The sequence below is a fragment of the Rattus norvegicus genome, chromosome 2 (assembly GCF_021556685.1).
Source record: "Rattus norvegicus strain SHRSP/BbbUtx chromosome 2, alternate assembly SHRSP_T2T, whole genome shotgun sequence".
Taxonomy (NCBI): domain Eukaryota; kingdom Metazoa; phylum Chordata; class Mammalia; order Rodentia; family Muridae; genus Rattus; species Rattus norvegicus.
In genome coordinates, this window is record NC_141535.1 from 236,781,867 (window position 1) to 236,793,946 (window position 12,080).

The window sequence follows — 12,080 nt, forward strand, 5'->3', positions numbered from 1 at the left end:
CCTTGAGTACTCTAAGCACACACCAATGCTTAACACACTTTAACAGTACACATGTCAGTCGTCCTGTTTATTGCTGCCACATATGATACATCTGCGTAGGTCACAAGTCTAATGAAAGATTTCAACTTGTAACTTTATTATGATTTATTAATAAAAGCTACTTTCTCTATTAAAAATTTGGTTTCAGGGTTTTTTTTTTTAAACTCCTTTCATGTTTATTTATGTATGGGTCTCGGTGAGCGTATGCCACCTCTACGCAGGTGCCCATGGAGGCCAGAGGTGGGGCACTGGACCTGCTGAAGCTACGATGATAGGTATTCGTGGATGTCAGGGGGAAAAGACCTGGTCCTCAGGAAGATTAGCGCTGCTCCTATCTGCCTGCCGAGCCATCTCTCCAGCCCCATCTTCATGGTTGCTGTCGTTATTTTTTTCCCGGTTTACCGATGTCTTTCAGCCTCCAATTCTGTGGTAAGAAGCTAGCCATTTTTCATGTTGTTGTTCTCTGCTGTGAGGCAGTACTTTTCTTCCAGTGCATTTTTCTCTTCATGTGGGATTTGGGGAATTAATCCATGGCACTGCTGTGCAACAAACAATACTGTCTAGAGTTTCGTGAACTTGGGTCTGACCAGTCTCTATGCATTCTTCCCCTGCCGTTCCTTGTTTTCTTTGTACTTACATAGAAACAGCTGAATACCCAAGCCAAACGCTCATACACATAAACCCATAGCCATTGGCCACAAGTAAAATCTGTACAAAACATACCAGAAACATATCTTCCAGTGACAGGATAGTTCAGTCATATTAAACTACAGCCCGAAAGACATGACAAGATAGCAATATTTTTACTTTTCTTTCTCTTTGATAACTTCTTGCTGTAATTATGGATGTGCCATATTTGTGCACCGCATTGGGTACACAGGTTCTATGATGCGTCTATGGTCAGAACGACTTTCAGAAGCCAGGTTTCTCCTTCCACTGTGGACTCCAGGCATTAACTGGTGTGATTAGGCTTCTGGAGCAAGGACTTTTCACCCAGAGCCACCTCGGCAGCTCTCAGATATGCTCTCTAGACGGGCAGAAGTAGCACCAAGTCATTAACCTAGGCAGAGGATCCTACATGAAGTCTTCACAAACCCTACCTCACCTCAAGTGAGACACCGATGTGGTTCTTTCTGTACAGAACATACGGGTTTTGTCTGCTTGCACGACAACCTTATAATCAAGAAAAAGCTGAGGGGTTGGGGATTTAGCTCAGTGGTAGAGCGCTTGCCTAGGAAGCGCAAGACCCTGGGTTCGGTCCCCAGCTCCGAAAAAAAAGAACCAAAAAAAAAAAAAGAAGAAGAAAAAAAAAAAGAAAAGAAAGGGCTGGTGGTGGCACAGGAAACCTTGGACACTTGGATCACAGTGCTGCAGCAGGAGTGGACCGTGGTGCTGCAGCAGGAGTGGACGACACTCATGTTGCTGTAGGAGTGGACCCTGGTGCTGCAGCAGGAGTGGACCCTGGTGCTGCAGCAGGAGTGGACCCTGGTGCTGCAGCAGGAGTGGACCCTGGTGCTGCAGCAGGAGTGGACCCTGGTGCTGCAGCAGGAGTGGACCCTGGTGCTGCAGCAGGAGTTGACACTCGTGTTGCAGCAGGAGTGGACCCTGGTGCTGCAGCAGGAGTGGACCCTGGTGCTACAGCAGGAGTGGACCCTGGTGCTGCAGCAGGAGTGGACCCTGGTGCTGCAGCAGGAGTGGACCCTGGTGCTGCAGCAGGAGTGGACACTGGTGCTGCAGCAGGAGTGGACACTCATGTTGCAGCAGGAGTGGACACTGGTGCTGTAGCAGGAGTGGACACTGGTGCTGCAGCAGGAATGGACCCTGGTGCTGCAGCAGGAGTGGACCCTGGTGCTGCAGCAGGAGTGGACCCTTGTGCTGCAGCAGGAGTGGACCCTGGTGCTGCAGCAGGAGTAGACACTCATGTTGCTCTAGGAGTGGACACTGGTGTTGCTGTAGGAGTGGACACTCATGTTGCAGCAGGAGTGGACCCTGGTGCTGCAGCAGGAGTGGACCCTGGTGCTGCAGCAGGAGTGGACACTGGTGCTGCAGCAGGAGTGGACACTGGTGCTGCAGCAGGAGTGGACCCTGGTGCTGCAGCAGGAGTGGACACTCATGTTGCAGCAGGAGTGGACACTGGTGCTGCAGCAGGAGTGGACACTCATGTTGCAGCAGGAGTGGACCCTGGTGCTACAGCAGGAGTGGACCCTGGTGCTGCAGCAGGAGTGGACACTCATGTTGCTGTAGGAGTGGACACTGATGTTGCAGCAGGAGTGGACACTGGTGCTGCAGCAGGAGTGGACCCTGGTGCTGCAGCAGGAGTGGACCCTGGTGCTACAGCAGGAGTGGATCCTGGTGTTGCTGTAGGAGTGGACACTGGTGTTGCAGCAGGAGTGGACCCTGGTGCTGCAGCAGGAGTGGACACTGGTGCTGCAGCAGGAGTGGACACTGGTGCTGCAGCAGGAGTGGACCCTGGTGCTGCAGCAGGAGTGGACACTCATGTTGCAGCAGGAGTGGACACTGGTGCTGCAGCAGGAGTGGACACTCATGTTGCAGCAGGAGTGGACCCTGGTGCTACAGCAGGAGTGGACCCTGGTGCTGCAGCAGGAGTGGACACTCATGTTGCTGTAGGAGTGGACACTGATGTTGCAGCAGGAGTGGACACTGGTGCTGCAGCAGGAGTGGACCCTGGTGCTGCAGCAGGAGTGGACCCTGGTGCTACAGCAGGAGTGGACCCTGGTGCTGCAGCAGGAGTGGACAATCATGTTGCTGTAGGAGTGGACCCTGGTGCTGCAGCAGGAGTGGACTCTGGTGTTGCAGCAGGAGTGGACCCTGGTGTTGCAGCAGGAGTGGACCCTGGTGCTGCAGCAGACCCCTTGTGAATGTTCACACTGTGTGTGAATCCACCCCATGTAGTCAGGCAGGCAACATTTATAGTTTCAAAGGTTTGGACTAAGTTTCCAGTGCATAGTGTGCAGTCCATTAATGTTTCAGTGTTTCCTCATGACTTAGGTAATGGTTGCCTGCAAGAGGTAGGTATAACGAGGTTGTTTTCACCTCAGCCTGGGTACATATTATGCAATGTGTGTGTGTGTGTGTTTTGGATTCAGAGCCTGGACTGGTTCAGAGCCGAGCTAGGAAAACAGCCCCTTTACAGAGAAACGAGAGATGGGGATCCTGAGCTAGCATCTCAGCTGTAGGAGATGGAATTTTATTACTGCCTAGAACCACAAAAGACGTTAGTAACCACACATTAAAAAATAATTTTATTTTATTAAGTATCTGGTTCAGGAAAAAGTTGCAGTTCAAAGGCAAGAGAATTTCTCACTTCCTGCAGCAAACACTGAAAAGCCAGTTTTATGGAACTTTTGACATAGGGGCGCTGCCCTACCTCAGCTAGTAAGAAGAGAAAGCCTTTAGTTGAACTTCATTATGTCCTATCCAAGTTTTTCATTGAATATTTTCAATTTACAGATGTGCAGCCATTTAGTAACACAGCTGTCAAAATATTACTTTTTAAAAATTCACAGTTAGGAGCTGTGGGGGTAGGTGGCTTAGTCAAGATGCCTGCTGTGTAGGCACAAGGACCTGAGTTCATAAATACAAAGTCAGCCGTGGTGCTGTGTGCCTGTAATCCCAGCCCCTGTGGGCAGAGCGAGGGGTGTTCTGGGGCTTGCTGGCCAGCCAGTCTAGCTCATCAGAGTGTTTAGGGTTCAGTAAGAGACCATGTCTCAAAAACAAAGTGGAGATCCAGAGAGGGAAACTCACAATGTTGACCTCTGACCTTTGCACCCATGATGAAGTAAGTGGACAGCCATAGAGGAAGACAAACAATGTTGACCTCTGACCTTTGCACTCACGCGCCTGTTCACACAAAAGTAATCAGTGACAACAACAACAACAAAAAATTCACAGCTAAAGTGTTTTTAGCATTCCCTAACAGTTTACTACATAATTCGATGCAGAAAAACATAGAATAAATATTTTTTCTTTTAAGTATTCCTATGAAGACGAAAATACACAATGAAAAAACTTAATGAGTAGGCACTTCAAGTTTTTAGTTTGACAGTTATCAGTGAAAAACAAAAATGACTGGTTTTATGGGTGTCCCTGTTTTCTTCGGTTTTGTTTCACTTGAGACAGGGTCTCACTATATAGCTCAGGTTGCCCTTGAGATCCAGCCCACTCTGTCTCCTCAGTGCTGGGATTAAAGAGTACAGCATCACGCCCAACTAAGGATTGATCATTTTTAGTGTGGCATCATGGCCACCTACAATTCAGGCTAAACATGCTGGTTTCATGTCCCTCCCTGCCTGCCAACATCCTATATAAGTGGGTGTAAAGATCACAGACAGTCAGTGTCCTTCATGGTTGAGCTCCAGGTAGGCTGTCCACACTGGTCAGCCTTACATTCATGTGCAGCAATTGGAGTCAGTAAGAGGTGTGTGTGTGTGTGTGTGTGTGTGTGTGTGTGTGTGTGTGTGTGTGTGTGTGTTTCAAAGCCTTAGGACAATCCCAGTGTCATCTTCCTACTTCAAGCCTGTGGCTCAGGATGCAAGCCCTCGGCTTCCTGCTTCTGCTACTCCACCTGCTGGTTGCTGCCAGGACAGACTCTACCCCTCTGAAACCGTGAGCCCAAATAAACCCTTTCTTCTCTAAGATGCCGTGGCCATGGTGTCTTACTGCAGCAACAGAAGAGTAACACAACCATGGTAGCAATGTTTCGGTAAGTAGAAATGAGGCTGGAAAAAAACCATGATACGAAGACATTTGCATAGTTATCATAAGGATCCAAGTCATTATCCTAAGAGCAACGATTAGGCACTGAAGGATTTGAAAGAGGCCACTGAAATTATCCAACTTTAGTCCAAAATGAGGCCAACCTATGAAAAAAAAGCCAAATATTTACTTACTAGGTTAACAAATTAAAAACTAATAGGTTTAGATAACTCTTATGTATCAACTTCATGCAACTGTGTGTAATTAAATTTGAGTTTTAACAACATCTCAACGTGTCACTGTGTAACTAAAATATAAAACCTATATAAGCTCAAATTCTCTAATAGCTTCATTTAAATAAGCAGAGAGAAACAGGTAAAATTGATTTCAATAATATATTATCTATTATATCCAAAATAATATAATTTCAACAAGTAATCAACATAAATAGTTTGTTGGGGGGGGTGAGAAGAGTTGGGTTTTTTGTTTCTGTTTTATTGCTTTTTCAATCTCTGTGTATCCTCGGCTATCCTAAAAGTCATGCTATAGACCAGTTTGGCCTTGAACTCAAAGGTCCACCTACCTCTGCCACGCAAATGCTGAGATTAAGGTGAGTACCACCACCATCCAACATAAAACATTATTAATTGGGTAACTTACATTGCCTTTTGCATTAAGTTGTATATTTTATGCTGAGAACTAGGATCAGTCCAGATCATATTTCATGTGCTCAATAGTCATTGGGGAGGTGTCACAGTGAAATGTATGGTTATAGCAATTTCACCAAATGGTTCTCAAGTATGAGCAGTACCATTTTGATTCAAAGTCATAAAGACCATAAAACTTTTAAGCATTCTGGGAACTTTCGAACAGTAGCACTAGCATTCATCTGTATCTGCTTCATGATGGGCGATGTGTGTAGCCAGCAGCCTCCAGCGGCCATGTCTTCTCTGGCATGATAGACAAACTGTCTACCCTCAAACTGTGAGCCAAATCTGGATAGCTAAAAAGGTCCAGAACAATAAAAGAACTGGAAGTAAAGTAATAAAAACCGTGTGGTATTAGTATAGGAACAGACAGGTTGGATTGGGATCAAAGACCCTGAAATAAACCCACAGACTCATGGACAGTTAATTTAATAAATGGGACTTCGTGAAACTGAAAAGCTTCTGTAAGGGAAAGGACACTGTCAGTAAGAAAAAACAGAGTCTACAGATTGGGAAAGGCTCTTCATCAATCCCACATCTGACAGAGGGCTAATGTTCAAAGCTTATAAAGAACTCAAGTTAGACACTGTGATGGTTTGTGGATGCTCAGCCCAGGAAGTGGCACTATTAGGAGGTGTGGTCTTGTTGAAGCAGGTGTGTCACTGTGGGTGTGGGCCTTAAGACCTTCATCCTAGCTGCCTGGAAGCCAGTCTTCTGCTAGCAGCCTTCAGAGGAAGTTGTAGAACTCCCAGCAACTCGTGTAGCAATGGCCTGCCTGGATGCTGCCATGTTCCCACCTTGATGATGATGGACTGAACCTCTACATATACTTAGAAACTGCAGCTGTACTTGGTAATGTGTAAGCGTCACCCAGGTGATACTGGTTTTGAAGCCATGAAGGGATCATGAAGAACAGCTGAGGCTTCATGTGAGAGGCCGTGAAGCTGCAGCCTCAGATGCAGTTGACAGCCCAGGACTGAAGGGGTCATGCAAAGAAGCTGAGGCTTGGCACCATGAAGAGAGGTTATTGGTGAAGCCTAGTTGCAGCAGAAGACTCCAGTGTATTGTAGATGCCACTACCATGGGATGATCACCAAGAACAGCGGCAGCGGTGGAATGGATCAATCTGAGCTTAGAGTGCTTCAGAGGGCAGAGCTGAAGAAGTGATGCCAGGCCTTTGGAGGAGATCATGTGTGGATCCCAGGTATTGAAACAAGAAGCTGTAACATTGAAGTTGCCTTGGAGACCCCAAGATGTTCGAGGTGCCAGAGCCGTGGGCTATCAGCTGAGGCAAGCTGCTAACGGGGAGTGGAACCAGTCCAGGAAAAGAAGTATATTGCAGATGAAAGATGAAAAAAGAGTTGGAGATCTGAAAACTGATTTGATATAAGCCACGGAAATGCAAAGTTTGGAGTTTGCCCAACTGGTTTCCTGTTTTACTTTGGGGATTACAGTTAAGTGATTAGATGGATCTCACAAGAGACTTTGAACTTTAGACTTTTAACATTGTTGATACTGCTACAGACTATGGGAACTTTGGAAGTTGGACTAAATGTACATTTTTATTATGCTATGGCTAAATATGACCCACATAGACCGATGTGTTTGAAGAAGCCTATGGGGGCTAGCAAGTGGAGCGTGAGGGTTTGTATATGCTAGGCCCAGGGAGCGGCACTATTAGGAGGGGTGGTCCTGTTGGAGTAGGTGTGTCACTGTGGGTGTGGGCTACAAGACCCTCATGCTAGCTGCCTGGAAGTCAGTATTCTGTTAGCAGTCTTCAGATGAAGATGTAGAACTCTCAGTTCCTCCTGCACCATGATTGACTGGATGCTGCCATGGTCCCACATGGATGATAATGGACTGGACCTCTGACCCTGTAAGCCAGCCCCAATTAAATGTTGTCCTTATAAGAGTTGCCTTGGGGGGGGGCTGGGGATTTAGCTCAGCGGTAGAGCACTTGCCTAGTGAGCACAAGGCCCTGGGTTCAGTCCCCAGCTCCAAAAAAAAGAAAAAAGAGAAAAAAAAAAGAGTTGCCTTGGGGGAACAAGAATATCCTTGGCAGGGAATAGGGAGGCAAAGTTTAGAACAGAGGCAGAAGGAACACCCATTCAGAGCCTGCCCCACATGTGGCCCATACATATACAGCCACCAAACTAGATAAGATGGATGAAGCAAAGAAGTGCAGACCAACAGGAACCGCATGTAGATCTCTCCTGAGAGACACAGCCAGAATACAGCAAATACAGAGGCGAATGCCATCATTAAACAACTGAACTGAGAATGGGACCCCCGTTGAAGGAATCAGAGAAAGGACTGGAAGAGCTTGAAGGGGTTTGAGACTCCATATGAACAACAATGCCAAGCAACCAGAGCTTCCAGGGACTAAGCCACTACCCAAAGACTATACATGGACTGACCCTGGACTCTGACCTCATAGGTAGCAATGAATATTCTAGTAAGATCACCAGTGGAAGGGGAAGCCCTTGGTCCTGCCAAGACTGAACCCCCAGTGAATGTGATTGTTGGGGGGAGGGCAGTAATGGGGGGAGGATGGGGAGGGGAACACCAATTGAGAAGGGGAGGGAGAGGGGTTAGGGGGATGTTGGCCGGGAAACCGGGAAAGGGAATAACAATTGAAATGTAAATAAGAAATACTCAAGTTAATAAAGATAAAAAAAAAAAAAGAGTTGCCTTGGTCATGGTGCCTGTTCACAGCAGTAAAACCCTAACTAATATGGACACCAACAACCCAGTAACCCAATTAAAAAATGGGGTACAGGACTCTCAAAAAAGGAATCTTGAATGGCCAAAAACCACTTAAAAGTTCAAAGTTCTTAGTAATCAGGAAAATGCAAATCAAATTAACTTCTGAGATTCTAGCTTACACCAATCAGAACTGCTAATATCAAAAGTCAAGTGACAGCACAAGCTGATGAGGATGTGGAGCAAGGGGACATTCTTCCCTGCTGACAGGAGTGCAAACTTGTACAACCACTCTAGAGATCAATTTGGCAGTTTCTCAGGAAACCGGGAATAGTTCTGCTTTGAGACCCAGCAATACCATTCCTGGGCATATACCCAAAAGATTCCAACACTCCAGAAAAGCACTTGCTTAGCTATGTTCAAAGCAGCTTTGTTCTTAATAGCCAGAAACTGGAAACAACCTAGATGTCCCTCAACTGAAGAGTGGACAAAGAAAATGTGGTGCCTCTGCACAATGGAACACCATTCAGCTAATAAATAAAGGCATCGTGAATTTTGCAGGTGAATAGATGGGAGTTGAGCATATCATCCTGAGTGAGGTAACCCAGTCCCAAAAGGACATGCATAGTAGGTACTCACTGATAAGTGGACATTAGCCATAAAACATAGGATATCCACACTACACTTCACAGACCCAAAGATGCTAAACTAGAAGGAAGGTCCAAGCAAGGATGTTTGAGTCTCACCTAAAGGGAATAAAATAGTCATAGGAGGCAGATGGAGATAGGAAATGAGGTGGGAGAGGGGATAGGGAGGGGAATGAGGGTGTGGGAGAGACAGGGGAGATGGACAGATGGCCATGAGAATGAATGCAGCTGGCAGGTGTTGGGGTGGGCGACATCTCGAGGATGTGCCAAGACCTACGGATAAGGGAGGCTCCAAGAATCGATGTGGGTGACATTAGCTGAGACTCACTGCAGTGGGGATATGGAACTTGAAGAGTCCACCTCCTGTAGCAAAGCAGGAGCCCCAGTGGAGCGATAGGGACTCCCAGCAGCTGACTCAGACAGATGCACAGACCCACAGCAAATATTGGATGGAGCTTGGGGACTCTTAAGGAAGACGTGGGGGAAGGATTGAGGACCCAAAGAGGATAGGAAGCCACAGGAAGTCTAGCAGAGTCATCTAACCTGGACCCTTGGGAGCTCTCAGAGTCTGAACCACCAACTAAAGTGCGTACGGGGGTTTGACCTAGGCCTCTCCGCACATATGTAGCAGATGTGCTGTTTGGTCTTCATGTAGGTCCCAAACAACTGGATTTGGGACTATTCCTAAACCAGCTGCTTGTCTGTGGAATCTATTCCCCTAATGTGGCTATCCTGTTTGGTTTCGGTAAGAGAAGAAGCCCTGTGGAGAATTAATGTGCCAGGGCTGAGGGGGTTGGAGATACTGGGATGGTGGGGGAGGCTTTACTCTCTCAGAGGAGAAGGGGAAGGGGATGGGGGAGGTGATGTAGGAGAGGGACCAAGAAGGAGAACATGGAAACATTGATCGAGATGTTAAGTTAGCAAAAACAACAACAACGACGACGACAACAACAAAATCCAATAAACAAAAGTCAAATGAATTGAGCAAACAATTCTCAAAAGTACAATGTCCATCCAACACATTAGCCAGTAAAATGGCTCATTAGGTAAAGGCTTTTGCCTTGCAGACTAGCCAATCTGAATTCAATCCCACCGCACCCCAAAGTCGCATACAGGCACATATGAGATAACTGACTCCCCAGTGTTGTCCTCCAACATGTACACTGTAGCATGTGTGTACTCACATCCATGCATCCTGTACACACACAATAGTAAATAAACAAAATTTAAATGGCAAAAAAAATATTTGACATCCTTAGCCATCAGAAGATTTCAAATCAGAGTACATTGAGATTTCATCTTCCCTCCATTGGGAATGGCTGCCATCCGAAAATCAAACAACAAAAGCTGACGAGGAGACTGAGAAAAAGGAGCCTTATCTTCTGTTGGTATAATGGCTAGTCCTGGTTGTCCTCTTGACTATATCTGGGATGAACTACAATCCAGAACTGGAGGGCTCATCTGTGATCCAGATCTTGAGGCTGGAAGACACGAATTTCTGCCCCAGATCTTGGCATGGGGATCGTGAGGCACAGTGGCTATGAAAACCTTAGGCCCAGGCAAAGTAGTACACACCATTAATCCCAGGAGACTGAGGCAAGAAGATCTCTGAGTTCAAGGTCGGCCTGGAACAACAAGTCCCAGATCCAGGTGTGGTGGTGTGCACCTTTAATCTGGGCCACATTTCTGCTGGAGACCTACATAAGGACATTGGAAGAAGGAAGGTTCGCTCTTCTTCGCCTGCTTGCACTTACTTGCCAGCACGTCTGTTGGAATCGACCTCTATAGAAGACCATCTGAAACAACTAGCCTCATGGGACTGAACAACTACCGGATTCTTGGACTTCCCATTCCCATTGTTGAGGAGCTGGACTGCAGACATCATGCAGAAGTCATCACAATAAATTCCTTCAATATAGAAAGGACATTTCATAAGTTCTGTGACTCTAGAGAGCCCTGACTAATGCAGTTGGTGTGAACATAAATAGCACAGCCATTACAGGGCTCAGTATAGAGGTTCCTCAGGAAACTAAAATTAAAGGCACCACCTTCTCCTAAAATTGTAATCTTCCTAAGTACCTGCAGGAACCGAAGTCATCGCACTACACAGTAATCTGATTGTTTCTACCAGTTGTGGGGCCACAGGCAGAGGTACGAAAAGCTCTGAGTTCAAGGCCAGCCTGGTCAACAGAGTGAGTTCCAGGATGGCTAGAGCTACACAGAGAAACCCTTTCTCAAAACTACTGCTACTGCTACTACTACTGCTACTGCTACTGCTACTGCTACTATTACTATATGCATGGATATTAACATGGTGTATGGATGACACCTCTGTAAGTAACCTCGATGCACTCACTAGCTCACCAGGTTGGACTTGGGTGGAACCCTTTGGTCTGTCGTCAGTTCCTTCCTGGGGCGAATAGGCATTTGTTCACTATTTCCCAGAAATAGTGTCACAGAACAACAGGTCCCAGTTCTTTATGGTCATTGACCAGTGTGTCAATTTACTGGAGCTGCTATGATATGATAGTAAAAGCTGGATGACTTAGGCAAAAAGACTTTTTTTTTTTAATTTTCTCAAGGTTCACGAAGCTACAGAAGAAGTCAAAGGCCAAAGACTTAACTTCTCACATTTCAGTATCCCTCTCTACGTGCATCCATCCCGTTTATAAGCAAATTCCCTCTTATTAAACACACCAGTCAGATTGGGTGAGGGCCCATTCAAAGGCCTTATTTTAACTATTATGCCTTTAAAAGGCCTTATCTCCAAATTAGGGATTAAGTGCTTCAACATATGATTATTAGTCTATACAACTCTCCTCTAATAGCCAGAGTTTCAGCTGCTGGCTGTAGATCTTTTTGTAATTGATTTCCTGTAATCTTTGTGGGAGCAGATGAGATTTTTTTTTTTTTTTTGGTTCTTTTTTTTCGGAGCTGGGGACCGAACCCAGGGCCTTGCGCTTCCTAGGCAAGCGCTCTACCGCTGAGCTAAATCCCCAACCCCAAGATTTTATCTCCTCCCTTCCTCCTTTTCCTTCTCCTCTTTGTTTTTGAAACAGGGTCTCGCTATGTAGACCAGACTGGCCTTGAAGTCACAGAAATCCTCCTGCCTCTGGCAACTAAATGCTAGGATTAAAGGCATTTTCTAATACCACATCCCACAGTGTACGAGTGAAGAAAGCTTAGAACAAGGGTTCTCAACCTGCGGGTCGCGACCCCCCATACTAAATTTCCACCCTCTTCCCAAAAGCATTTACATTATAATTCA